This window comes from Cyprinodon tularosa, unplaced genomic scaffold (assembly GCF_016077235.1).
Source record: "Cyprinodon tularosa strain WSP-4 unplaced genomic scaffold, ASM1607723v1 ctg193, whole genome shotgun sequence".
Classification (NCBI taxonomy): Eukaryota; Metazoa; Chordata; class Actinopteri; order Cyprinodontiformes; family Cyprinodontidae; genus Cyprinodon; species Cyprinodon tularosa.
In genome coordinates, this window is record NW_024038694.1 from 535253 (window position 1) to 561866 (window position 26614).

Sequence of the window (26614 nt, forward strand, 5' to 3'; positions counted from 1 at the left end):
GCTAGTAACACCAAAACGGAGGCTGCAGCTCACAGAGGCTGAGCCTAATCTGAACCCCTGAGGGTCATTGGAAGTTCTTGTCTGATTCAGTGGCTCACCAAAACCTCTTTAAAAATGGATCTGACCTTTAAATATAACATTAAGATTAAATGAATCTAGAATGGATAGACATGCATATAAGGCTATATTGAAACATGTGTTCTTAAGGCTCAGTTGTGTGTGTGTTTTTTTTTTTTTTTTCATAAAACCAATCTTTTTGGTGCTGTCTTTTAAAATTGCTTGTTAAAAGAGACCACTACCATCATCACCATAAGCATAGAGGGAGGATGTAGATCAGGGTTTCTTGGGTTGTTTTCACACCTTATAGTCCAGTGGACTCAGATTATTGGGAAACCGAATTGAAACATTGTTACTATTTTCATCTAGTGCGGTTTGTAATAACAAGGCACTTTGTCAAACTGAAAAAATACTTTTGACCCACCTATTTACCCCCTAACACGCAGTGGCACTACACCAAGAACCATTGTAGAAAGACAGTTGATTAACAACACAAAAGTATTTCCTTGTCCACAAAAAGGAAAACATCATAGAACGACAACAGATTTCAGCAGTGTTATTGCTATTGTTAGGGTTATTTTTATTGATGATGTGTGAGTCTGTTAAACTCTGCCTGTTGCATGTGAGATCTAATGTTTTCCAAAGCAGTTTATCTAATAAGAGCTGTTCATCTGTCAGGATAAAAAGTCATCTCCATCATGTACAAGGCAAAAATCAAGGAATGGAGCGAGAGAGGTGTCCTTGATCTAAAATCATAATGTAATATTTTGAGAAGGCTTTAGCCATGGATATCTGCTCATTTACAAACGTGTATGATGTGATGATGTTGGCATAAATGCTTCTCAAACTGTGATTCAGGGCCGAATTCCACAAGAAACAAGCCCTCTTGGTAAGCGTTGCCTTCTATAACCCTAATCAAATTCGCTTGTCTGAGAGAGATTACAAATTATGTCAAAATCTGTTGTCATATTTAATACATTTATATTATGAAGTAACATTTAAAGAGTCTATCCTGAGTTGCCCCTTCTCAGGAAAGAGCCAGGGAGAGAAAGTTTAAAGATGTAAACATAGCTTTCCTTTACAAAATCGCGTTTCCCACCTAGTTTTAATTCGGGGACCTTTCATGTGTCAGGCGAACGTGATAATCATTAAACTATGTAAACGAATGAATACACTACAGAAACTCCTGTGACTGAACTTTCCATTACACTATGCTTTCTTTTGGTAAGTTTGCCTGATAAATATCTTTCAACAATGGATCAGCATTTAAAAAAAATAAGACAGACGACCGCAGAGACGTCTTTTTTTTTTTATACTTAAGGCAAGTGATGGCTTCAAATTAGGCGGCGAGGAGGGAGAAGTGGCACATTAGACTTAATTGCACTGATATTAAGTCCGCACAGACGTCCAGCAAGGTATTTTTAAGATATGAATAACTTAATTTGTATTATTACAACACAATTACAGCTTTTGGATCGGTCTACAGTCCACTTGGCATTCACATCTCTATTCACAGTGCGCCAGAGTTGACTTTAACCAAGCAGAGACCTTGGTTTTTTGGTGGACCCAAGTTTGATTGCACATTTATACCTCCATAATTGAACCAAACTTTAAGGACAAACATGCTATGGTCCAATTAAAGGGGACTAAACAGAGCTGTTGTGAATATACCCATAACCCTCAGGACCAACTGTTCTGTATGCTTAAGGTGTTTCCCTGCCTTCACCCACCTGAACTGAATGAAAAGGTATCCACACAGACATTTATTGGCCTCGAAGGAGGTAATGCAGTCATTTGCATCAGGTGTGTTTAAATAGAGACACATCTAAAAAATGAAGGCCAGTGTACCCTAAGGACCAGGGCTAAGAACCCCTGACATTGATGACACAAAGTGGTACACTGGTTTTGTAGCCTGGCCAGCCAAACCTATACAGTGTAAACATGATGCATTCTTCTGGTAAAGAGCTTGTAGAGCTTGATTTCAAAGTCGTGACTAACAGGTCCGCCTAACCAGGTTAGAACCAATCAGATAACAACCCACAGGACACAAAAACTTAGAGCAAAACACTCTGCTTTTGTGATTTTGTAGGCCATGAAACATGTCAATCCGATGAAAAAATGTTACATTGAACGGTTTTGCTGGTTTTGCCTAAATAATCTGAGGATATAAGGTGTGCTCTCTATTAGGTTCTCAGTTGTCTTTGCAATATTGCTCTGCTGCGATTGCCAGCTTGTTTTTATGCTCGCATAAAAGCATTGCTGAATTATGGGTAAGTTTGGCGCTGAGAGTCCGCATCATAAAGTCCAGCCTCCTGCGCTGTAATTGGTCCAGCAAAAGTCAGCGGCTGTTTACTAGACTGAATTAAGCTCCGGTTGGCCAGGCTACTGTTTTTGTAAGTCATTAGAAGTGTTTATTAAAGCTTCCTTAAAAAAACAAAACATAAAACACAATAGTTTATGCAAGTGTCTCCCTGTTAGTATCCAACTTCTCAGTGATATTAGCTCGCAGTATCCCGACCCACTCATTAACATAGAAGGAAGGTAAGGGATACCAGCACAACTATTTACAATGGCTGGTTTCAAAGCAACGTCTGTGTGGATGTGTAGTGGGAGCTGTAAAAGACTAATAAAAATGGACATGAATGTTCAGACTGCAAATGATCTGAAAACCATCCAGTTTAGTACCACATATGGGGGTTGAAAAGATTGGAATTGAGCCATTAAGACAGACTTGAAAATGTCAGGTATGAGTTGCATATGGGCAAAAGATCAGATTTTGGTCATATTTGGCTGCTTTGTGCATGCAGCCTCCATAAACGTAATTATTTAAATATCGATGGTAAACCATATTAAAGAAAATGTTTAGCATTTAAGTGAAATGCTTCCAGTCTCTCATATATGTACAGTTGTATTTCAAAGTTGGCATACCCTCCCATTAAAGAAAACAATACATTCAGACAGGTAATTCAAATAACACAAAACCCAAAAAGTAAGATTAAATACAAATGTACTAAATTACAACGTAGTAAAATAAAATATTGATTTTGGATTTTTATTTAGATAAAATTCTAAAATGCTCAAATACCTTGCTCATGAACAGTGAACCAACACACCTGTCAACAGGTACAGCAGTCTTAAGCCAGTATAGAAACCAATGCTCAGAAACCAGGTCGTCTGCGTGTGTGTCGCAGTTAACTTTCAAGCACAACTGAGGGTCTGAGGAAAGTTTCCCAGATTCCTCACCTTATTGTTGAGAATGTGCTGACCATATTTAGTCACCAGTAGATCCAACTTTGGGCCTATACTAGACCCAGAATTGTCTGTTTGGTAGTTCTCACCAGTTCCTGATGGATTTATTGGCATGATTAGGTCCCCTCTCATTTTTCTGGTTCTAATTTAATTTAACTTATAATATTTTTTTCAGATAATGTAACATTTACTTAGACTTTACACAGCTGAACATATGATGGATCCTAGAGTGGTGGGACAGGAATATTTGTCACTGCATGATAGAGATAGTATGTGGCACTTATCCTAGAATGCCAAATGTAGTTTAAACCAAACAGCTCTTTGTTCTGGTTTCCAGATAATGTATCTTTAGACTCATTCATCCATATGATATTTTAGGGTTCCTGGTCATTGTCGCAACATTTCAGAGCTAGCCTTCGTAGAGCGAATGCATCCCTGCATCACTCCAGTAAGAATATAGGTTGTCCTTTCACAGCAACCCCATAGAATCTGGTGTAAGTGCTGTCATTACATTTTAGGGTTATTGGAGACTTCATGCAGCATCTTGCTGTTTGTTTTTCGGATAAATTAACCTAGGCAGCCTCGGAGAGAGGGTGGGAATTCTTCCTAATGTCCTCCAAATCGCAAACTATCTTATCTACCTTTAAACTGTTTTTGAATAATTTAACTTGGGAATAAATTAAAGGCGTTCTAAATTTTTTCATCACTCATAATTGCATATTATTCATCATTTCATACCAGGTTTTCTTCTACTTAAATTATGTATGCTTATGTACAATGATAAAATCCTATTTTTTTTCATGACTGTAATTCAACAACAAAAAGGACAGGGTTTAATTTAGCCTGAGCTTCCTGGAGGTCTTTTTTTTTTTTTCTTTTTTTTTTTTTTTTTTTACAAAATAGGAGTTTTTCCTCTTCACTTGTTGTAGCATGCCTGCTTGATGTGAGGATTGCTGTCAAGTCAATGAGTCGATGCAATCAACTGGTTTTCCTTAGATAGAAAACTTTGGGCAAATCTGACTGGGTGATCTGGTTGAGTTGTCTCTGTAAAGTGACATGTACATTGGCGCTGTATAAATAAACTGAACTGAAGTATGAAACTGCACATCTTTTCAGTTAAAGAGCAACAGACATGGAAAAAAAACAAGAAATAAATCACTTTGATTTAACTGAGTCTTATTTTTTTTCTATGCTATGTCATGCTTTATAATAACCTTCCCATCATGATTTGCTGTTCAGCGGTAAAGGTTAAGAGTATTGAAAGTTATACTTCTAGTGAGTTATTATTGCAGCATGGGTCTGGGCAGGCCCCTCTGAGGTACAACAACAGTCTTGGCTTGAAAGCCTTTTAAAACAAACCTGAACTCTCTGTGGTACCGGACGTTTATTTATCCCACAGATCCGGGCTTCGTTGCTTGGGGCTGCCTGATACAGCCGAGCTCCGTTTTTCATCTTCTTCTTTAGATACACAGGCTCTTACAGTGTCTCTCAAATTGAAGTATATTGAGATGCTTCATTGTGTGTTTATGTGGGATACCTGATAACTGAACGGCTCTGCCTGCAGCAGTTCTACTTTATTATGTGATTGAACTATACTTTTCCAGTCTTTTCTGTTTCACCTTTACTCATAAACATTTCACAGTTGTTGATTTTTGTTTGAAATCCGCTGCAGCATTTAGATTTTCTTTTTCAATAAGAAACACATCAGGGCTTCTCTGACATATTGATTAAACACACATAAGTCAGAAGGCAGAAAGAGACTGAAACCAAAGGCGACCAAAAGTCCTGAGTACATTTCACTGGGTTTGTGACTTGTTTGTGTGTCAGTGTTCTCCACTGGGTCAAATACATTTCTCTGGGATATTTACACCAGGAGCTGACTGATAACATAATTAAGGTCGTGTAGTGATCTGTGGCAGCTGTGTTCCTGCTGCACACTAAAGCGAGCCGGTAAATAAAGCCCCGGCTCAGGAGGCCATCGGGTGACACAACATATATTAAGGCATGCTGCACGTACACAACACAATGAACAGAGATTTAAAGAAGGAACTAACCAGTCATGTCACACTGTAAAAATGTAACTGTTAGCTGATGCAACGATTATGAGGTGAAAGTACAGTTTTGCTAAAATGTAACTGGAGGTAATAGATAAAAAAATGTTTGTTTAACCACATACTTCCTTTTTATAGATGGGAGAACAAAGACACAAAGAAAACCATGGTTTTATGACAGATTAATGATTATTCCTCTATATATTTCATTTACAAAAGAGGATTTGTAGACCGTGATTTTATCATTTTAACCAACTAGATTACTAGAAAGCTTTCTGTTGAAAAAATTAACTTATGTAGTCGCTTAAAAATTAGTTAGATGAAGACTAGCCCTCGGGGGGTAGTCTGGGAGAATGGAGTATCGGGTCCTTTAATAAGGGCTGTTAGGTCTCTGTATGACCGGTGTCAGAGCCTGGTCCACATTGTCGGCAGTAAGTCAGACTTGATTTCATTGAGGGTTGGACTCCACCAGGTTGCCCTTTGTCAACGATTCTGTTCATAACTTTTATGGTCAAAATTTCTAGGCGCAGCCAAGGTGTTGAGGGGATCTGTTTCGGTGGCCTTAGGATTGCGTCTCTGTTATTCGCAAATGATGTGGTTCTATTGGCTTCATCAGGGCGTGATCTACAGCTCTCACTGGAGCAGTTTGCAGCCAAGTGTGAAGCGGCCAGGATGAGAATCAGTGCCTCCAAATCCGAGACCATTGTCTTGAGCCGTAAAAGGGTAGAGTGCCTTCTCTAGGTTGGGGAGGATGTACTGCCTCTAGTGGAGGAGTTTAAGTATCTTGGGGTCTTGTTCACAAATGAGGGGAAGATGACGCGGGAGATCGATAGGCAGATTGGTGCGGCGCCTGTTGTGAAGCGTGCGCTGTACCGGTCTGTTGCAGTGAAGAGAGAGCGGAGCCAAAAAGCGAAGCTCTCGATTTACTGGTCGATCTACATTCCTGCCCTCATCTATGGTCATGAGCTTTGGGTCATGACCGAAAGAATGAGAACAAGCGGCTGAAATGAGTTTTCTCCGTAGTGTGGCTGGGCTCTCCCTTAGAGAGGGTTAGGAGCTAAGTCATCCAGGGAGGACTCAAGAGTAGAGCCGCTGCTCCTCCACATCGAGAGGAGCCAGTTGAGGTGGCTTGGGCATCTGGTTAGGATGCCTCCTGGACGTCTCCCTGGTGAGGTGTTCCAGGCACGTCCCACTAGGAGGAGGCCCAGGAGACGCTGGAGGGACTATGTTTCTCGGCTGGCCTGGGAGAGCCTTGGGATTCCCTCGGAGGAGGGACATCTGGACCTCCCCACTGAAGCTGCTACCCCCATGACCCGACCCCGAATAAGCGGAAGAAGATGGATGGATGGATGGATGGAAGACTGAATAACTTTTAAATATAATTAAGAGAATAGGTTTTGAACGATTGTATGACAGGATCCATCCATCCATCCATCCATCCATCCATCCATCCATCCATCCATCCATCCATCCATCCATCCATCCATCCATCCATCCATCCATCCATCCATCCATCCATCCATCCAACCAACCAACCAACACTGTCCTGATGTATATTTTTCAAATCCTGGATAAAAAAAGAAATCTTCCCTGAAAAGTTTCTATGTCCATCTGAGTATAATTTGTGGTCCAGCCCTGTTAACTTCTACTTTTCTCACAACTGTATTTACATTAGGATCACTAGAGCCAACAGGTGTTGGAAATGCTTCAGTACACAGATCAGTTCAGTTGGTAAAGATATGATCTATGTTTGTTGATATTATAGAGACATCATGTTTCACCCACACTCTGGTTGGCTAATAACAACCTGCTTTATATTAGAAACAGCGGTCACAGTATCGAGGCAGGACTTTGATAAACCTATAAGGCCTTTCCATTTAAAAACAAATCCGCCTTGGTCTATGAGATATATTTACACAGATACATGCAGTACATTCTGGTTCTTGTATGATAAACTGTGAAAATACTGTGAAAGACTTGAAGATCTCTAAATATTTTTGGAAGGTACAGCATCTGCCTGTATTACAATAATTTCATGGTGTAGGATATCCAGTATTGCAGAGGGATTAAGAGTAGTTATTCTTTTATATTGAATAATCAGTTTTGCTTAAACTGCAAACTCACGCATGTTTACCTCACATTCAAAGATCAAAACCTCACAATCATGTAAAATGCTTTTCTTAAATAGTGATCCATATCTCTCTTCTGCACAATCTCTTTTCGCTAATCTTAACTGCAAACCTTTCCATGTGTTTGCACTTACCATAAGTCCACATTTAAATCTTCAAAGTAAAAGACCCTTTATCACATGATCAAGACTGACCAGCCGACTGCCTTAGGACTTTTCAGAGGATTAAAGGAACTTTTAAATTAAACACAAAAACTCCACACCACAGCAGGGCCAACATGTAGGATGGAGGAGCGGCCAGAGCACTGTGAATTCAAGTTACACAACGCTACAGGTTGAGCAGTACTAATTTTCTTAAATGATTACTGAAAGGTTCAGAATGTTTTTCTTTTTTTGAAGCTACCATGAATATCTGGAGGACTATTGCCATAAAGTGTTACGGTCTCTGGGGTTTTGCTGTTTGTCTGATGTATGTGAGCTTCCTGTCACAGAGAGGATCTTTGTTGATGGCTGGGCCAACACCTATAGCTGCACACCTGAGAATATTTCCCAATAACTAATATATATACACTCACCAGCCACTTTATTAGGTACCCCATGCTAGTAACGGGTTGGACCCCCTTTTGCCTTCAGAACTGCCTCAATTCTTCGTGGCATAGATTCAACAAGGTGCTGGAAGCATTCCTCAGGGAGTTTGGTCCATATTGACATGATGGCATCACATAGTTGCCGCAGATTTGTCGGCTGCACATCCATGATGTGAATCTCCCGTTCCACCACATCCCAAAGATGCTCTATTGGATTGAGATCTGGTGACTGTGGAGGCCATTTTAGTACAGTGAACTTATTGTCATGTTCAAGAAACCAGTCTGAGATGATTCCAGCTTTATGACATGGTGCATTATCCTGCTGAAAGTAGCCATCAGAAGTTGGGTACATTGTGGTCATAAAGGGATGGACATGGTCAGCAACAATACTCAGGTAGGCTGTGGCGTTGCAACGATGCTCAATTGGTACCAAAGGGCCCAAAGAGTGCCAAGAAAATATTCCCCACACCAAGACACCACCACCACCAGCCTGAACCGTTGATACAAGGCAGGATGGATCCATGCTTTCATGTTGTAGACGCCAAAATCTGACCCTACCATCCGAATGTCGCAGCAGAAATTGAGACTCATCAGACCAGGCAACGTTTTTCCAATCTTCTATTGTCCAATTTCGATGAGCTTGTGCAAATTGTAGCCTCAGTTTCCTGTTCTTAGCTGAAAGGAGTGGCACCCGGTGTGGTCTTCTGCTGCTGTAGCCCATCTGCCTCAAAGTTCGATGTACTGTGCATTCAGAGATGCTCTTCTGCCCACCTTGGTTGTAACGGGTGGTTATTTGAGTCACTGTTGCCCTTCTATCAGCTCGAACCAGTCTGGCCATTCTCCTCTGACCTTTTCTTTTTCGGACCATTCTCTGTAAACCCTAGAGATGGTTGTGCGAGAAAATCCCAGTAGATCAGCAGTTTCTGAAATACTCAGACCAGCCCTTCTGGCACCAACAATCATGCCACGTTCAAAGTCACTCAAATCATCTTTCTTCCCCATACTGATGCTCGGTTTGAACTGCAGGAGATTGTCTTGACCATGTCTACATGCCTAAATGCACTGAGTTGCCGCCACGTGATTGGCTGCTTAGAAATTAAGTGTTAACGAGCAGTTGGACAGGTGTACCTAATAAAGTGTATATATGTATATATATGTATATATATATATATATATATATATATTAGACCCAAACCAGGAATATAATTCTTGTTTAAATTTGTCTGCTTGTGGATCTCTTTTAATGTGAACTCTGTTATTATTCCAAACAACCACTGAACCTCAGTTTGTCTCCATATCTTCATAGAAAAGGTCTTACCTGTGTGCAGCAGTTTGCAGTCTACATTACCTGCGTGACACCTCTTGCAAGTACCAATGCTCTCGGATCTGACACACAATCTCCTGGACCTGTGCGCCCAAAATAAAAAAACTGTGTTTTTCCTTTAACAGGGAGGTTGGTCATAGCTAATGGGAAGATAGGTAGAGCTAAACAAAGGGGAATCCTGGAAGAAAACTGTCTCAGTTGGTATAACATAAAGAAGTGGAGGTTCACCTTTGACATTTGTTTAATGTCCAGAGTCGTAATCCAACTTGGCAAATACTTTTTCATATAGATTTGCAACCAAACTCCCATTATTATTTATTTCAAAATGTTTAAATAGGTTTATCAATTTGCCACAAACACACTGACTAGTTTTCTGAAAATATCTGTATCCTTCATTTTTCTTAAACAGTTGTTTCTATGTGGTTTAAAACTGAAATTGTTTGGATTTTGTACTTTGTCAGTTGACATTTCATTGTTGTGATAACTTGTGATCTAGTATACAAAGCATGATACAAACAGTCGCAGTTTTTCTTGTAATCACCACTTAAGGTCTGTATGCCCAGACATTGGTTTTTCCTGTTTTAGTTTGACTTTTATATTTGTCTTTTGTGACTGTAAAATTTGGGGCCATATGGGTTAAAATGACCAAAACAGGAAAATAAAGATCTGCAGTTTTCCTCCAGTGCAAACAACTGAACACACTATAAATATCATATAGTTACATTATCTTTAGTTATGCCCAACTCTATTAGAGTAATGAAAAGGAGATTGAGCTCATTGGTTAAGTGAAATCTTGGAGGTCTAAATGTGCATAGTAGTAATAGTTGCATTACATAAAATTAATTTCTCAAACGGGTGAAAAAAAAAAACAGGAGAAGCACAATTTGAGCCCAGTACTTTGTGCACAGTCTGAGTAGTTAATCACAGAACACTGAATCTGAACCTCAGGTGCCTACTTTGCAAATGTAGAGAAAATTATTGACTAAGACAATACTCATCAGATCCAACTGGGAGAAAACATAATTGCAAATGTCAAACAGATATTGAAAGTTTCATCTGTCTATAAGTAATGCTCAGATCCAATGCTTAAAATCTATTCTAATCATAATTGACAGATTTACTCTGGTTATTTAGCCCTCTAAATTAGCAGATCTTATTCATATAGATGTATCCATAGCCTTTAATATAGTCATTGTTTATCCTTTGTTACTGTTATTTGAGTATGTTTCTTAAGTTAAGAAAAATCCCCTATTCTTAATTTTTTTAATCATAATCACTGAGGATACATTTATTTGCACCTTTGCAGTTAACACTTTCTACAATCGTATTTCTTACTGGATAGCATTAGTCTTTTCTTACATGTTACAATATTGAAGCCTAGAGAAATACATTATTCTCTATGCATTTTCTCTAGATCAGTGTTCTCAAACTTAAATGTTCAAGGGTCAGTGTCCTGCAACTTTTATGTCTCTCCCCCTAATAAAATGGCTTAACTGCCCCACAAGATTGCAGCTAAGCTCTACAGAGCTCTGCTAATAAGCTAATACTAATATTTGAGTTAAGTGTGGTGAAGCACAGGTACACCTAAAGGTTGCAAGACAAAGATTTGAGTTAGAGACCACTGCTCTAAATCATACAGAGTCCCAGTTCCTCATTTATTAACTTTCTGTCAAGCTCAACCCACAGTTTTTCAATAGGATTTAGGCTTGGTGACTGAAATGGCCAATGGAGAATTGTTTTGGATCATTATACAGCTTATAGGCCCAGTGATAACCCATTGTCAGGTTTCCAACAGAGCCCACCAGATTTTTACATGGAATATCCTGGAATTGCAAAATGGTCATGATTTTAAGTGCCTCAACAGAATATCGGAAGATGAACAGACCCACAGCACCGAGGTGGGTATAAGGCTGAAAGGTTGGTCCTCACCAACGTGTTTGCTTTAAAATAAAATCACATTAGATTTAACAGATTTAATGTAATATTTATGAGATTAGAACAGATAGACTATTTTTTATCCTAACACGATTTATCAGCAACCTGTAGGTTTTAATGTAGCTAACTGGTTTTTCTTGACACCTCCGGCTAATTGTGCTCATGGGTCCCCTAGTCTTTTTGTCAAGATCTTATTTTCCTGAAATATATTTATTTACCTTCTCTGTTTCATGTGGGTATTTCCATTGCAGGCGGCTGAATGCTGCTATGTCTACGTAGATTAAATCCTTTGGCATCTTCCAAAGTCCTGCTGAGATAAGTTGAAGTCATCAGAATTCATCCAGCAAAACAACATAGTTTGCTTAAAAGTAGTGAAATATGACCAAAACAACATTGTCAGATTGTTTTATTGCTGTCATAGTTTAGAAGAGAATAGAATAGAAAATCCCTTTATTGTCCCATAATGGGTAAATTCTGGTGTTTACAGCAGCAAAAAGATTATAGAAAAAAACGGTCACACAAATGTGGATGTTTGTTTGGATGTGGATGTCAAATGTTTAAAGCCACAGCTGCCACTCTGAAAAATGTGAAAAAGAGTAGTTAAGAGAGATTTTAGATAAACAGCATCGATACATATGAACCTTACAACATAAAGGCTGATAATATTCTAACTTAACTGGTTAAAATCTCTTTAAAAGGCCTTGATAATAGCATCCATGCTTATTTACATTAGATAATTCACAGATATTATCTCTCTTTTTCTCTCCTCCTCTGTCCCATTTTCTAATTTCCTATTCTTTTGTCACACTTAGGTTTTTCAGAACTTAATATTTAAATGTGAATCAAAGGCAACACTAGTATATGCTAAAGTAGGTTATAAATGAAGTTTTGTGATTAAGTGAGAAAGAAAAACTTTATTTTTGTCTTTATTATTAGATCATTGCAAACAGGTAATCGGATATTATAAGCTACTAAATACTTAAGTAACTTTTTTTTAGGAAAAATAATTTTGTTGATGCCTAGATAAACTCCAATCGTCTTCCAGCATTGAAATCAGAATTTCAAATTTAGCTTTGACTGCCTAAATGCTTTACATTATATGGTAAAGAGGCTATTTTATATTGCTATAATTTCTTAATTGATGAAGGCCAACTCAGACCTTGCCTCCTTGGCTGGCATATTCACTCGGCTTTCCCATTGTTTTAGAGTTGCCAAAGCCAACCACACATTAAGGCCCCGTCCACACGAAGACGAACCCTGGCCTAAACTCACAAATTTTTCACCAAACCAGCCTCTCATCCACACGAAGCCGGCGTTTCGGGGGTCTGTAAACGATCTTTTTTTTATTCAGCCTTCAGAGTGGGAAGATTTTGAAACGCCGTTTTCGCGTTTCCATCTTTACGCCCTAACCGCATATTTTTTTTTACACGCATGCGTCATAGCGTCGCCTCTTAACACGCATGCGCGACCAGTATCACAACAACAATGGCGCCGTTGCTGCTAATGCTACTCACCCTGCTGTCGGGCTTACAACAGAATCTTCTTCTTCTGGAATATCTCCAGGAAGAACAGAGCAATATCGACGACATAGTTCAGCACCTGAATTTGACTTAACCACGAAAATGGACCCGCAGGGCAACCATGTGTAAATATTAGTGCGCATGCCCAACATTTCGTCGCTTATTTTTGCTTTGGCACCACAGCGCCACTTACAGGCCTGGCATACATTTTGCAGCGTTTTCATGCATTCGTGTGGACGCTCACATTTATTTTACGTCTCCGTCTTTACGGCAAACGTTTTGGAAAATATCAGCGTTTCGTGTTCGTTTTGACTTCGTGTGGACGGGGCCTAAGTCATCCATCCATCCATTCATTTTCCATCACAGGTGTGAGGTGGGGTACATCCATTGCAGGGCAACACAGAGACAAGCAGGACAACCAAACCATTCACACACACACACTCACACCTAAGGAGAATTTAGAGAAGCCAATTAACCTAACAGTCATGTTTTTGTACTGTGGGAGGTAGCCGGAGTACCCGGAGAGAACCCACACATGCACAGGGAGAACATGCAAACTCCATGCAGAACGATCCTGGGCCGGGAATCAACCCGGAATCTCCTTCCTGCAAAGCAGCAGTGCTACCCCCTGCGTCAAAGAGCAGCTCACACTATGTCATCTTAAAAAAAAAAAAGGCTGTACAAGACTTAAACATGCTACACTAAGGTTAATATGATAATACCTGTCATGCTTTACATAAGGAGATAAGTAAAGATTTGTTGCTGCAGCAGAATCACAGACACAGCTGACAGGCATATCAATCTGTCGATCTGACAGCAAGGTACAGGTGTTAACACACTATCAAATAAGCGAACACTAAGAAGAGAAAAAGGACGATAAAAAGGAGACGGCGCTAAAAGCATTAATACATAAGCAGAAGAGGGCAAAATGTGATGGTTTCAGTATTCACACTTCAAGATTTTCAGACACTTTTTGATAGCCATTTGTGTATGTGTTGTGTGGGTGTGTGTGTGTGGAGGGGTTGGGGGGCGGGGGGGTTGTTCTGCAGATCACCGATTCAAGCTCACATCCAGAGATATTTTTTTCTGATAAAAGAGATGAACCATAACTTCACATTGTGAACTCAGCTGGAGAGAAACGGACCTCTTTGTCAAATCATACCTATTCCTCAAGAAAACAAAAAGTTCCATTGAAGACAAGTAAAGTAAAACTTATTTCAGATGGATTTTTACTTATGATCTGTCTTTAATAAAAAAATAAATAAAAAAAAAACTACAAAAAACATAAGCAGATAATGTGAAACACCTCACCCCTTCTTTTACTAAATGTGGAAATTTATTTTGTGAAGTTTTTTTTTTTTTTTTTTACAGATTTTTAACCTGACACCATAGTATGTCTAAATCTTAACATAAGAAAATAGACTTTTGCAGGAAACTGATTTTACAGGGAGATGATGTAATGTTTTATTTCACCCGATTTGAAATAATCCTATAGTGTTTATGTTTTAGGGTTAGGAGTGTCACTCTAGTTACATTTGAAAACTGAGAAATAGCTTTGGATCATCATGAATGAAGCCTTCAGTTTAGCCTTAACAATGGCATGTGTCCAGTTTATTATTGCCCAGCAGAAGTCAACCACTGGCTTTATAAACAACAATAAGGCCAGCCAATTGAAAGCGGTCATTCTGTAGTGTTTGGAGGAGGCCCTGTGTTCGCACATCAAGTTTTGTGAGACCTGTCTAGAGCTTAATTCACAGTGACTGAGGGGCTTTCATCTCTCTAGAGCCTATCACTCTAAGCTGGGAAACAGGAGCTAAGGGACTCTCAACTCGGAACCCCGGCCTGGTCTTCTCCTAAAACGCCTCCTACTCCTGTCTGTCACAGCGGCCTCTCTCAAAGGAGTCTTTCAGTGTTGTGTGTGGGACCCAATTCCAGGTCAATGGGTGCCCAGAGGTTTAGTGCTGCAGCCTGAGAGCAAACTCTTCGTTTGTTTGTTGAGCCTCTGAAGATGTTTTAGATTTTACATCAGACTGAAGGTATTACTGATTAAAATATTTAGTGTTGCTGCACCAGAGGCAATATCACCGAGGTGACAGAGGTGTTAGTTTTGCATTAGATTCTATTTCTTCATCAGCAGAGGTGGGGTGTAGGTCCTCCAGCAAAAGTTCACACACTTCTTATTGATGTCGCGGAAACTCATTCGACACGTCTCAACAAAATGCCACGGAATGTCTAAGATAAATTAAACTAGTGACACATACTGTGGCATTTTCACAAACACAATTAGACTGACCTAGATGAGAATGGCATTTAAAAGAAACATATTTCCACCCATCACAGAAATTATTGCAACAAATCCTGTTTAATAGACAGAATAATATAACCTGCACAGAGCTAAGAACCTGATTTATTTTCCACAATATTAAGGTGGAATTAGTTTGTGTCCATCAGACTGTTAGATCTGCTTCATGATGGGGTGCCTGTACATGTACAAGGTCACATCCTTGTGCAGAGTGTATTTTGTCCTGCCCTCTGTCTGCCCTGAGTGGCAGCTCGGCGTCGTTTGGGAGACACCACCACTGTCCTCTATCTCTTGTTGTCTTTGCTTAAGTCTTTGTGTGAGCCTCAGTAGCTGATTGGGCTGTATAATGTGACTGATGTCCTCTGGGCAATCTGCTGTTGGGACAAGGACATGCTCAGGTGATCCAGAGGCTGATTGGCGCCGGGCTAATGGAGGGGACGCCACGACCTCTGAGGCTGCCAGGTGCCAAACCTGGCCTGTTAATTATGCATTGGGCCACTACTGGAACCAGCCCCCCTTTACTTGCATGGAGTCTAAACATGCATACCAGGGGAAATTCACCAGTATCACAGTCCTATAAGTGTGTGTGCACAGACGTGTGTGTGAGAATTCAGACCATCTGGCGTCACGCTGAGCTGTCTCTCTGCGCATTGTGTGAACATCAGAGAAGAGAATACTTAACTACTGTGCATAGGTGTGTGAAATGTCCATATTTCCTCTAGTTAGGATTTCATGGCTGGGCAGGAAGAGCCAGCTGATCAAAACATTTCTTTCTTTTGTCTCTCATTTCTTTCCTACCCTCTGGTTTTTTCATCCCTTTTTATCCCTCTCTCTCATAAATCTCCTTTTGTTTTAGCTTTAGATGCTCTGCTGGATAGGCTAATTCTCCACTACTTTATCATCTACTATAATCAGACAGGCGTAAAGAAGCTGTGTTTTGCCGTGTTATATCTAGTACAGTTTGTGTGTGTGGATTTGGTGGACTACATTGTTAGAGGTGCTGTCTGCCAACACTTTCTTTTAGACTGACAAAAATGCTTGTTTTTGGATGAGGTATGTTTATTGTTCATGCTGACGCTGCGTTTATGACAGAATGACTAACGAGTGCGCTTCTGTGAAAGTGTGTGTTATTGTTGTATGTTGAAAACAAAAGCAATTAGCAGGAGTCAAAGTGAAATTTATGGTTTAAAAAAAAACTTCAATAGCTGAAGTGCAACAGTTTTGTGTGTCGTTTTTAACCTCTGAACCTCTAACCATCTGAATTTGAAACAAAAAGAAAAATGGTTCAGTTTGGGTATGGAATTCAACATTTTATGTTTATCATAATAAAACCAGAAATTATACCAACAAGGATAGGCTTTGATCCCTTGCTAGGTGCAGTACCGGGGCCCCCCAGGGCACCAGTTTGTTCCTCTTCACACCTCGGACTTCATCAACAACACAGCTGCCATCTCTATAAGTTTTCTGGCGAATCGGCCATTGTAGGCTGTGTTTCTGAGGGGAACAACCTGGAGTATCGTTTGTTCATCATGAACTCCATGGGCCCCTTGCAGTGCAGAGCAGGACAGAAAGCGACTGAACAAACATATGAGAAAGGCAGCTTCTGTCCTAGGCTGCACTCTGGACTCAGTGGAGGATGTTTCTGAGAGGAGGGTGCTGTCCAAGCTTGCATCCAACATGGACAACACTTTCCACCCTTTACACCAGACTGTAGAGGAGCTGAGCAGCTCATTTAGTGAAAGGTTTTTAAACCCTATTAAAAAGGAGTGCTACTGCAGGTCATTCATTCCCGCTGCAACCAGACTCTACAATGCTACACTACAACAGTAATAACTTGTGCAATTTATAATGCGCAATTACTGTTTGATACCCTGTACAATAACCTGTTTCTCCATATTTAACACCCAGTGCAATAACTATATTTATAAATATCCATCTATATGAATACCATTGTGAACACTTTATGCAATAACCCTTTATAATGATCCTACTACAAAAAAAAAAAGCTGTCATATATGGACGCACTGTATATACTGTATGTATCCCATGCACCTTTTTCTTCCTTTGGCCCATTCTTCCTCTTTGACTATTTGAGCCGATACATTTCTCAACTGTGAGATGACTGAGGTCCAATCAATCAATCAATCAATCAATCAATCAATCAATCAATCAATCAATCAATCAATCAATCAATCAATCAATCAATCAATCAATCAATCAATCAATCAATCAATCAATCAATCAATCAACTCATATTGTAGCATATTTAAATAGACAGGTGCATTGTCACTGATGTTCAATTTGTTATTGTATTGGATTATATATTTTCTGCTCGTTTTAATAAAGCAGGGTTGTAAGTAAATATTGAGCAAAAGATATTTTGCTTTAGAGTAGTCACATATATTTATACGGTCTTAGTCCCATCTATAGTAAAAAAGAGAAGGGGGAAAATTCAACATTGCATATATTTATTTGAGGTAAGAGGAGTTTTGTCATAAAAGTTATGTTTTGTAGAGCTGTTAAAATGTCAAAAAAAAAACCTTACTGACTTGATGAATGCTAAAGGAGATATGTTTTACTCAAACTTACCAATCAATATCTGTAAACAAAAAAAAAGAAAAAAAGATATATGTAGTAAACTGTATCATTCTTTTTTTTTTTACTTTACTTACTGGGTTGTCCTGTCACATCTTGAACTATAAATGGTGTGGTTGTAAAGTGACAAATTCTGAGGGATATTTTTGCTGAAGATCCTAACAATACCTAACATTTGTTAAAACCCCAGTTGCTCAAGCTTAAACATTGCAGTCTAGTTATGTGAGATAATAATTTCCTAATGCAAGTCAAATTAATCACATTTGAACAAGACTACCAAAACATAGACATATTCTTACTGTAGTAATTTGAAGGCATTCTGACAATATTGTTCAGGTGTTATTATTCAGTGTCTGTAGAGTTGTGCTGGAGGAAAGATAAAGGTTATGTTTTCATGTCTAAAAGCAGCTAATAGTCCATTACGTAGCTCATGCCCAGACAGGATGATGTCATTAGGAAGCAAGCCTAATAGGATCTGGTCTCAGACGTGGCCTGAAAGGTGCTTCTTATTTCCTGCAGCTCTGAATGGACCAGAACAGTTGAAGGACTTTTTAAATTGAAAATCAATCTCTCACAAATTATCTGCTACTGACATTAACATAAAAAACAAACTGAAAAAGAGGGAGTTAGTATATCTAGCTTTTGTTTCATCTCCATATTTTTTATCCTACCAATTTTCTTATTTAGTCCGTGGTTAGATCTCTAAGAGAGAAGTTGAAAGATCAGAGGTTTTTTTTTATTTGCTGAAAGGCAATACTGTAATAACACACCTATTCATCTAATTTCCATACCTATTTAATCCTTCCAGGATAGCAGGGGGAACTCTGTTAAGATTCTCAGTCATCCAGGTCATGGTCAAGCGTGAAAAGTTCCATTTAGGCACCTGGATATGAAGTTTTCTAGAAGACTAGAAGAATATTCATGACCAACTATTCTTCATATTTATCAAGAAAAGAAGAAAACATCCAATTGGTTTAAGATCAAGGTGGATCAGGAGTCTAGCAAGGTGTAGCAACAAAACAGTTTAATTCTAAAAACAGCTGGGCCAGAACTGCTTATGTATACAAGGTGCTGTTCATCTCAGCTCTGAACTGAAAACTGTGCCTGTAACAGGTTAAAAAAGGTTGAACGATTTGAGGATTGTTGATTTTAGGGTTAGATTTTTGCATAAACAAAGTAGAGGCTTAATTTGCCTGTACTGAATCAAATGTTCATACTAATGGTTGTGGTGCAATGGATCTGGGGATATTTTCTTAGGACCAAATGAGCATTATTTAAATGCACTGCCTCCCTGAATTCTATTCTATCCATTCTATCCCTGGAGGGCCACACTGTACTCATCTGCTGATGGCTGCTTTCAATAGCTTCCATGTTTATATAGAAAAGGCAAAACAGGGTACAACAAATATAAAAAAGTGTGCCTAATAATGTAGCTATCTGTATTTAAATGGCTATCTAATAACTATTTTCCTATATCAAAACTTAATGCATAACAATTTTTAGTTTTTATTGAATTTATATCTGCAGAGTTTAAGAAAATTTTTGTATTTAATTCATTCAGACAGAGCGCGTCTATTGAGCATTCTCATCCATCTGTGCTTTAGCAGACTTACTGCCGAGGTCTGACCTCTCTAATGGCGAGAACTTTCCATCCAGTTAGAGAAACACAGTAAGAAGATCTCTGCCAACTCCTACATAGATTGAAAAGCTAAGTATGTCAAATTTGAATTATTATACAAATAGTAAATGTGGTCTGTGACTGTGTTAAAAAAGATTAAGTTATGAAGTCACGGTGAGCAAACATTTAATACATTAATCTTCATCTCTGTAGTTCAGGGGTCCTTTTCTTCAGCTTTCATATTTCATCTACATTGATTAAAAAAAGGGAAATACAATGTAATTAATGTGAAATGTGTGCACACTCGAATGTAAAGCAGTTCATGGTAAAAAAAAAAAAAGTTATATTCTGTGCAACATGCTTGATAGTTTGGCTCAGACTAAATTATCTGACAAGTCTTGACACATAATCTGTTGTGCAACTGCATCAAACTCTGGGTCATTGTCAAAGAGAGGATGTTTGTATTTTTTAAACTTTACCAAGGCTGAAACACATTAAACAGCAGCTTTAATTCTTCAAGTCATGCCAGTAATGAGCCATGACATACTCTAGGTTTGTTTAAATCCCCCATGACTGGTAGCTTTGATGTGACTGTAGATAAAGCCTTACTAGCTTACTTTCCATTGTGTTATTCCGACCTTGTGTGCCTCTAAATGTTTCCAACTGCCTCAATAAATCTTGAAAGGGTATAAATCATGCAGATTCCTAACATTTCAACAAGAGCTGGATTAACAATGTCTTTAGAAGAGTGGATCATACATATATAACTAAAAGTCGCATCACAACCAAATAATACTGATCATCATCATCCAACTATTGGGTGTAATCCTTTTTTCATAACTTTTGTAATGAGGTGCATTCACCCATTTAAAGTTCAAGCATTTTTCTTTCTGGTCTCTTCGTAATTATTGCTGAAAAAACTGATGCATGAAAATTGATCTGTTTCTTTGACAAATATATAAGCTAATTATTAATCTTATCTAGTATCAATTGTTTTTTAAATTAAAAACTATTGAAACATGTAATTATTTTCCTCTGTTCTTGCAGGTGTGGAAGCAGATTTCTGGTAGTTATTCTGTATTGTCTGCGTTTGTTTTTTCTTTCTTTTGTCTTTAATTTCCCTCCCTCCCTCCTCTCTGTCCCCTTGAGTCTTATCACCTCCCCCTTTCTCTCCCCCTTTCTGTCTCTGTGTCCATTGATTATGATTTTTACCCAAAGCCACTAGTAATAAAATTTCATCCATAATTACCAAGTGGAACTTTATGACAACCATGATGATCTATTTATGAAAGCAAATCTGTTGGGCTATTATACAGCTTTGGGACATCAACTCTCAGTGCTACATCTGATAATGGCGGCGCCCCTGGCGGCAGCGGCTGGCATACAGCTCCGACCAACTTGCGGAGATTTTCATAAAAATATACCGCCAAACCCGCTGCAAACTGCTTATCTACCTAGCAGATCATCACTGGACCGCCAGCGCCTGCTGGAGTTACGATCATGCAGTGTATTTGGACTTGTAACCACCACTACGCTCGACTGTTTACGTGACTCCGGAGTGCTCCGGGATCAAGCCCCGGAGGCCTGCGATGCAGCGGACCCGTCGAGCGGCTCACGCTGGAGGAGAGCCAAGCGAAAGCGGTGCAGCCGGCCGAGGAAACGCGGCTGTCGCGGAGGTTTAGCAGCCAAGCTAAAGGCTAACCCCCACAGACCATCGCTTCCATCCATCCTGCTCTCCAACGTACGTTCACTGGATAACAAAACTGACCATCTTCAACTCGAGCTCTCAGCAAAGAGGGAGTTTAGGGACTGTTGCGCTCTCATTCTGACAGAGACGTGGCTCACATCATCAACCCAGGACAACGCCATTAGCCTGGAGGGGCTAGCTACTTTCCGCGCCGACAGAAACAAAGAACTCAGCGGTAAGAGCCGAGGAGGCGGACTCTGTGTTTACATCAATAACAACTGGTGTAAAAATGCTAGAATAGTCACAAGTTTTTGCTCTCCGGACATAGAGCTTCTGACTGTTAGCTGCAGACCCTTTTACCTGCCCAGAGAGTTCACTGTTGTTACCATCACAGCGGTGTATGTCCCCCCCAGCGCTGATACAAAGGAGGCCATGAGTGTTCTCTATCGGACTGTCTCTGAGCTGCAATCTACACACACAGAGGGCGTTTTCATCATTGCTGGAGATTTTAATCAGGCGAATATGAAAACTGTTCTCCCTCATTTTTATCAACACGTGGATTTTGCTACTCGTGGAGAGAACACTCTGGACTTAGTTTATACAAACATAAAAGACGCATTCAGAGCAGCCCCCCGCCCCCACATCGGCTCCTCAGACCACCTTTCTGTGATGCTAATTCCTGCATACAGACCCCTGCTGATCAGAGCAAAACCTACAGTGAAGCAGGTGAGGGTCTGGACGGAGGGGGCCATGGAGGCACTCCAGGACTGCTTTGAATGCCCTGAATGGGACATGTTCAAATCAGCAGCAACATATGATGACAACAAGATCAATGTTGATGAGTACGCCATGACTGTTTCAGCCTACATCAACCACTGCATCGAGGACGTCAGCACAACAAAGACCATCACCACCCGAGCCAACCAACGGCCCTGGATGACTGAGGAGGTCCGCCACGCGCTAAAAGCACGGAACTCAGCCTTCAAGTCTGGTGACAAGGAGGCACTGAGGACAGCTAGAGCCACCCTGAACCGTGCCATCAGGTTAGCAAAGCGGAACCATAACCAGAAAATCCAGCATCTGTTCCACGACGCCAACAACACCAGGAGCATGTGGCAAGGCATACGGGCGATCACAGACTACAACACGCCCCCTGCCCCGGTGGATGAAGTTGATGCTGACTTCCTAAACGGACTAAATAACTTCTTTGGGAGGTTTGAGGCACTAAATCGCACTCCAGCAGTGAAGGCTGTCCCACATCAGGAAGAGGAGGTTCTCTGCCTTGACACAGCCGACGTGTGGAAGACTCTGAGGAGGGTCAACCCGCGGAAGGCCCCAGGTCCCGACAACATACCTGGGCGGGTGCTCAAGGAGTGTGCAGGTCAGCTAGCTGGTGTCCTCACGGACATTTTTAACACCTCGCTGGAGCAAGCCACAGTGCCAGCATGCTTCAAGTCTGCCTCCATCATCCCAGTGCCAAAGAAACCTCAAGTCACCTGCTACAACGACTACCGGCCCGTCGCACTGACTCCCATCATGATGAAGTGCTTTGAAAGGCTGGTAAAGGAACACATCGTCTCCAGTCTCCCCCCAACACTCGACCCGTTCCAGTTTGCCTACCGGCGAAACCGCTCCACTGAGGACGCCATCTCCTCTGCTCTTCACCTGAGCCTGGCCCACCTGGAGGAGAAGAACACCCACGTGCGGATGCTGTTCCTGGACTTCAGTTCAGCGTTTAACACCATCATCCCACAGCACCTGGTGGGAAAGCTGGAACATCTGGGCTTCAACACACCCCTTCGAAACTGGCTGCTGGACTTCCTCACCAACAGACCTCAGTCAGTCCGGGTCGGTCAGAACACCTCTGATGTCATCACCCTCAGCACGGGCTCCCCTCAGGGCTGCGTCCTGAGCCCCCTGCTGTTCACCCTGATGACATATGACTGCGTCCCCAGGTTCACCACCAATCACATCGTGAAGTTTGCGGACGACACCACGGTGGTGGGCCTCATCAGGGACGACAACGACCGGGACTACAGAGAGGAGGTGGAGCAGCTGGTGGACTGGTGCAGTGAAAACAGTCTGATCCTGAACGTGGAGAAGACGAAGGAGATCATCGTCGACTTCAGGAAAAACCGCCCCCACCATGCTCCACTGCTCATCAACAGCTCAGCTGTGGAGGTGGTCAGCAGCACAAAGTTCCTGGGGGTGCACATCACGGACAACCTCACCTGGACTGAAAACACTTCATCTCTAGTGAAGAGGGCACAGAAGCGCTTGTACTTTCTGCGGAGGATGAGGAGAGCCCGCCTGCCCCCGCCCATCCTCACAACCTTCTACAGAAGCACCATAGAGAGCGTTCTGACCAGCTGTCTCTCTCTGTGGTGTGGAGGCTGCAGAGCTTCTGACTGGAAGAATGTGAGGAGGGTGGTGAGGACAGCGGAAGGAATCATTGGGGCTCCTCTTCCCTCCATTAAGGACATTTCATCACAGCGCTGTGTGTCCCGAGCCCGTAATATCATCAAAGACCCCTCACACCCCCACCATGGACTGTTCTCCCTGCTGCCCTCTGGAAAGAGGTTCCGCAGCATCCGCTGCAGATCCACCAGGTTGTGCAACAGCTTCTTCCCCACTGCCATCAGACTGTTGAACCTTTGATCCACAATCCGAACTCTGCACCTATTGCACATTATCGGGCATCAAATGCTGCTGAACTTTTAACTTTTAGCCCTTTAAATTGTTCATCTCATTGTATTTTTCAATAACGCATTTTTTGCACAAATGCCATTTTGCACTGAACCACTGCAACTTGCACACTGTCTCTTATCCTCTGCACTGTTCACACTTTGACCACTGCTGCACTTTTTGTATTTTTCTATAACTCGTGCCATTTGAAATATCAATGCAACGTTCATAAGCTGTATGTAACGCAATTTCGTTCTGTATGCACCCTGTGCATACAAAATGACAAATAAAGAAGTCTAAGTCTAAGTCTAAGTCTAAGTCTACATTGGCAAACAGGACACGTTAAAAAAAGAAAGAAAAAGAAATATTAATAATCTAAATAATTAAAAGTGCAGTTAAGCCTAAACATTGCTCTTACCTCGGGCAGATATTTTTTTATTCAACCAAGAAGCTTATTTCTGATGAAAAATGAGGGAGGCGTCTCTCATAAGATAACAAATTACTTTAACAGAAGTACCAATTAAAAAACTAAAGAATATTGTTCACATTTAGATTTTCTTAAAAAGGGTATATAGAAAACAATTGATATTCTGTTAATATTCAATGGAAAAATGTTTATCTAGATTGCAGCAATCAAATTCGTATAATTGCTTACTGGCTTTTTTGTCATGATCTGGCCTGTTTGCTCTCCCTTAATTAGTCATTCCTTTCACCTGTCATTTTCCCTCCCTGTCTCAATTATAATTTATTCCTCTCACCTGTTTCCTGTTGGTTATATTCAGTTCAGCCTGAGCATTCAGGGCCAGATCATTGCTTGACTTTCTGTCAGTCTTTCTGTTCATTTTTTATTTTATGGTTCATGTCCTGGATCCTAGCTGCCAGTGGAAAGAGGGTTTTAGTGTTTGTCTCGTTTTCTGATTGTCCACTGTTCCTCCCCCACAGAGTCCTCTGGGATTTTGGCTCATTATGGGCTCATTATGGGGGGAGGTTCAGTTTTTATCCAGTAAGCCTGGCTCCAGGGAGGAGACCAGTTTAAAGTTCTGCTTCAAGTTCCGGTTCCTACATCTTGTCTCGGCTACCCTCTTCCACTGTGCCTGCCTGTCTGCACCTGATCCTGTCTGCTCCTGTGCGTGACCTGCTCCTGTGCTTCTGGTCCCAGTCACCCCAGGCTCACACCGACTCCGGTCTTACCATTGCGGTGCAGTGGGTGCGGCGCCGCAGTGATTCCAAGTCATTAAAAAGACGTAAACCTCTCTCACCGGCTGCTGAGCTGTCCAGCTGCGGTTACCGAGACACTCCGGCGCTGCAGAAAATTCAGCAAGAAAGCTATCCTTGCGGTGTGCCGGAGCCCTCCGCAACAAGCTCTCGCAAATATCCTTATTTGGGCCGTGTTATCGCGTGAAGTTACGTGAACTCAAGTGAACTTCTGTTGTCGCGAGTTAAATCTCCGGACCTGTTGCCGGAGCCGCAGAGCCGCACCGCACCGTAGTCAAAAGGGCGGTGTGAGAGGGGGTGTGCGGGAGTTGCGGTCTCCGTCGGCTCGGTAACCGCACCGGAGCCAGTGTGAGCAAGGGACTAGACTCTGAACCCTCCTGGGAGCCTGTGGATGCCTGGAAGTCTGGATCCTGCCACCTGTTTCTGTTCCTGCCTGATCTGGATCCTGCCTGTTCTGTCTGTGCCTGTCTGTTCTGGATCCCTGACCAGGATCGGCTTCCAGCATGACCTCTGGAACTGCAGCACTGGGACATTCTTGGTCTGGACTGTTAAACCAGAGTGTCTGAGATTGGGCGGTGCCCCGCCCCCCCACCTGCAGTGTCTGCGAGCCACAGCTCTGCTTTTGTTTTGTTTTATTTAATAAACGTTTGAACTTTCCTACTGACTGTCTCTCCTTGAATACTGGGTCCATCTGTCCTCGGTTCATGACATTTTTTTATGTTTCCATAATGATTTAATTTATACTGATGATGTCTTTGGAACTGAAAAGCTCCTTGCTTCTCACCAGTGTCGGGAGTAACATAATAGCTTAACATTATGACTTTGTTTGTAACTGATAGTATATTATGCTTGATGAAGTCAGAGGCAAAATATTTCTGTGATTCGCTCATCATGTACAGGAACATTATGTCTTGCTGATGGTCAATATCTGTTTATTCCTTGGGCGCCTCTGTGTCAGATTGTGAACCTCTTCTCCAAAAATTAGACTTACTTAGAGTTAGATTACTAGATTATTAGTAGATTATTATAATTTTTTCGTTTTAGAGGTGTCAAGTAACGAAGTACAAATACTTTGTTACTGTACTTAAGTACACTATTTAGGTATCGATACTTTACTCCATTACTTATTTTTCTTCCTACCTTTGACTCCTACTCATTACATTTTCTGTACTTTCTATTCCTTACATTTTTAAAACAACAATGTTACTCTTGGCTTCGGTTTAATGTTTATAAATATTTATTTCATATCATGTGCGCCATCCAATGCATATAATTGCCGCCATCCACATCTATTGAAAACTAGTGTAATTGGATGAGTCATATAACGCAAACACTGATTGGTTAGCTATTCGTCAAATTTGTGCTGACGCCAAGGGAAATCATCAGAATCAAGCAGGTGTTCTTCAAACTGCAACCGTGAATTGTCTATGCCATGCTATAATGTCGGATTCAGAAAAAAAAGTTAAAATGTCCGAAAGGTCGGACACAGACGAGAGCGTATGGGGAGATGGAGACAAAGACAAAGGCAAAGAAGACCTCCCTCATCCTTGGCCCTATCTCAGAGAATTTTTTTTCGAAATAGTCAAAAAATTTAGCTCTCAATTCATATAGTGGCATCTGGCTGTTTATTTTAAAGGGTACGTTATACTTTTATACTTTAA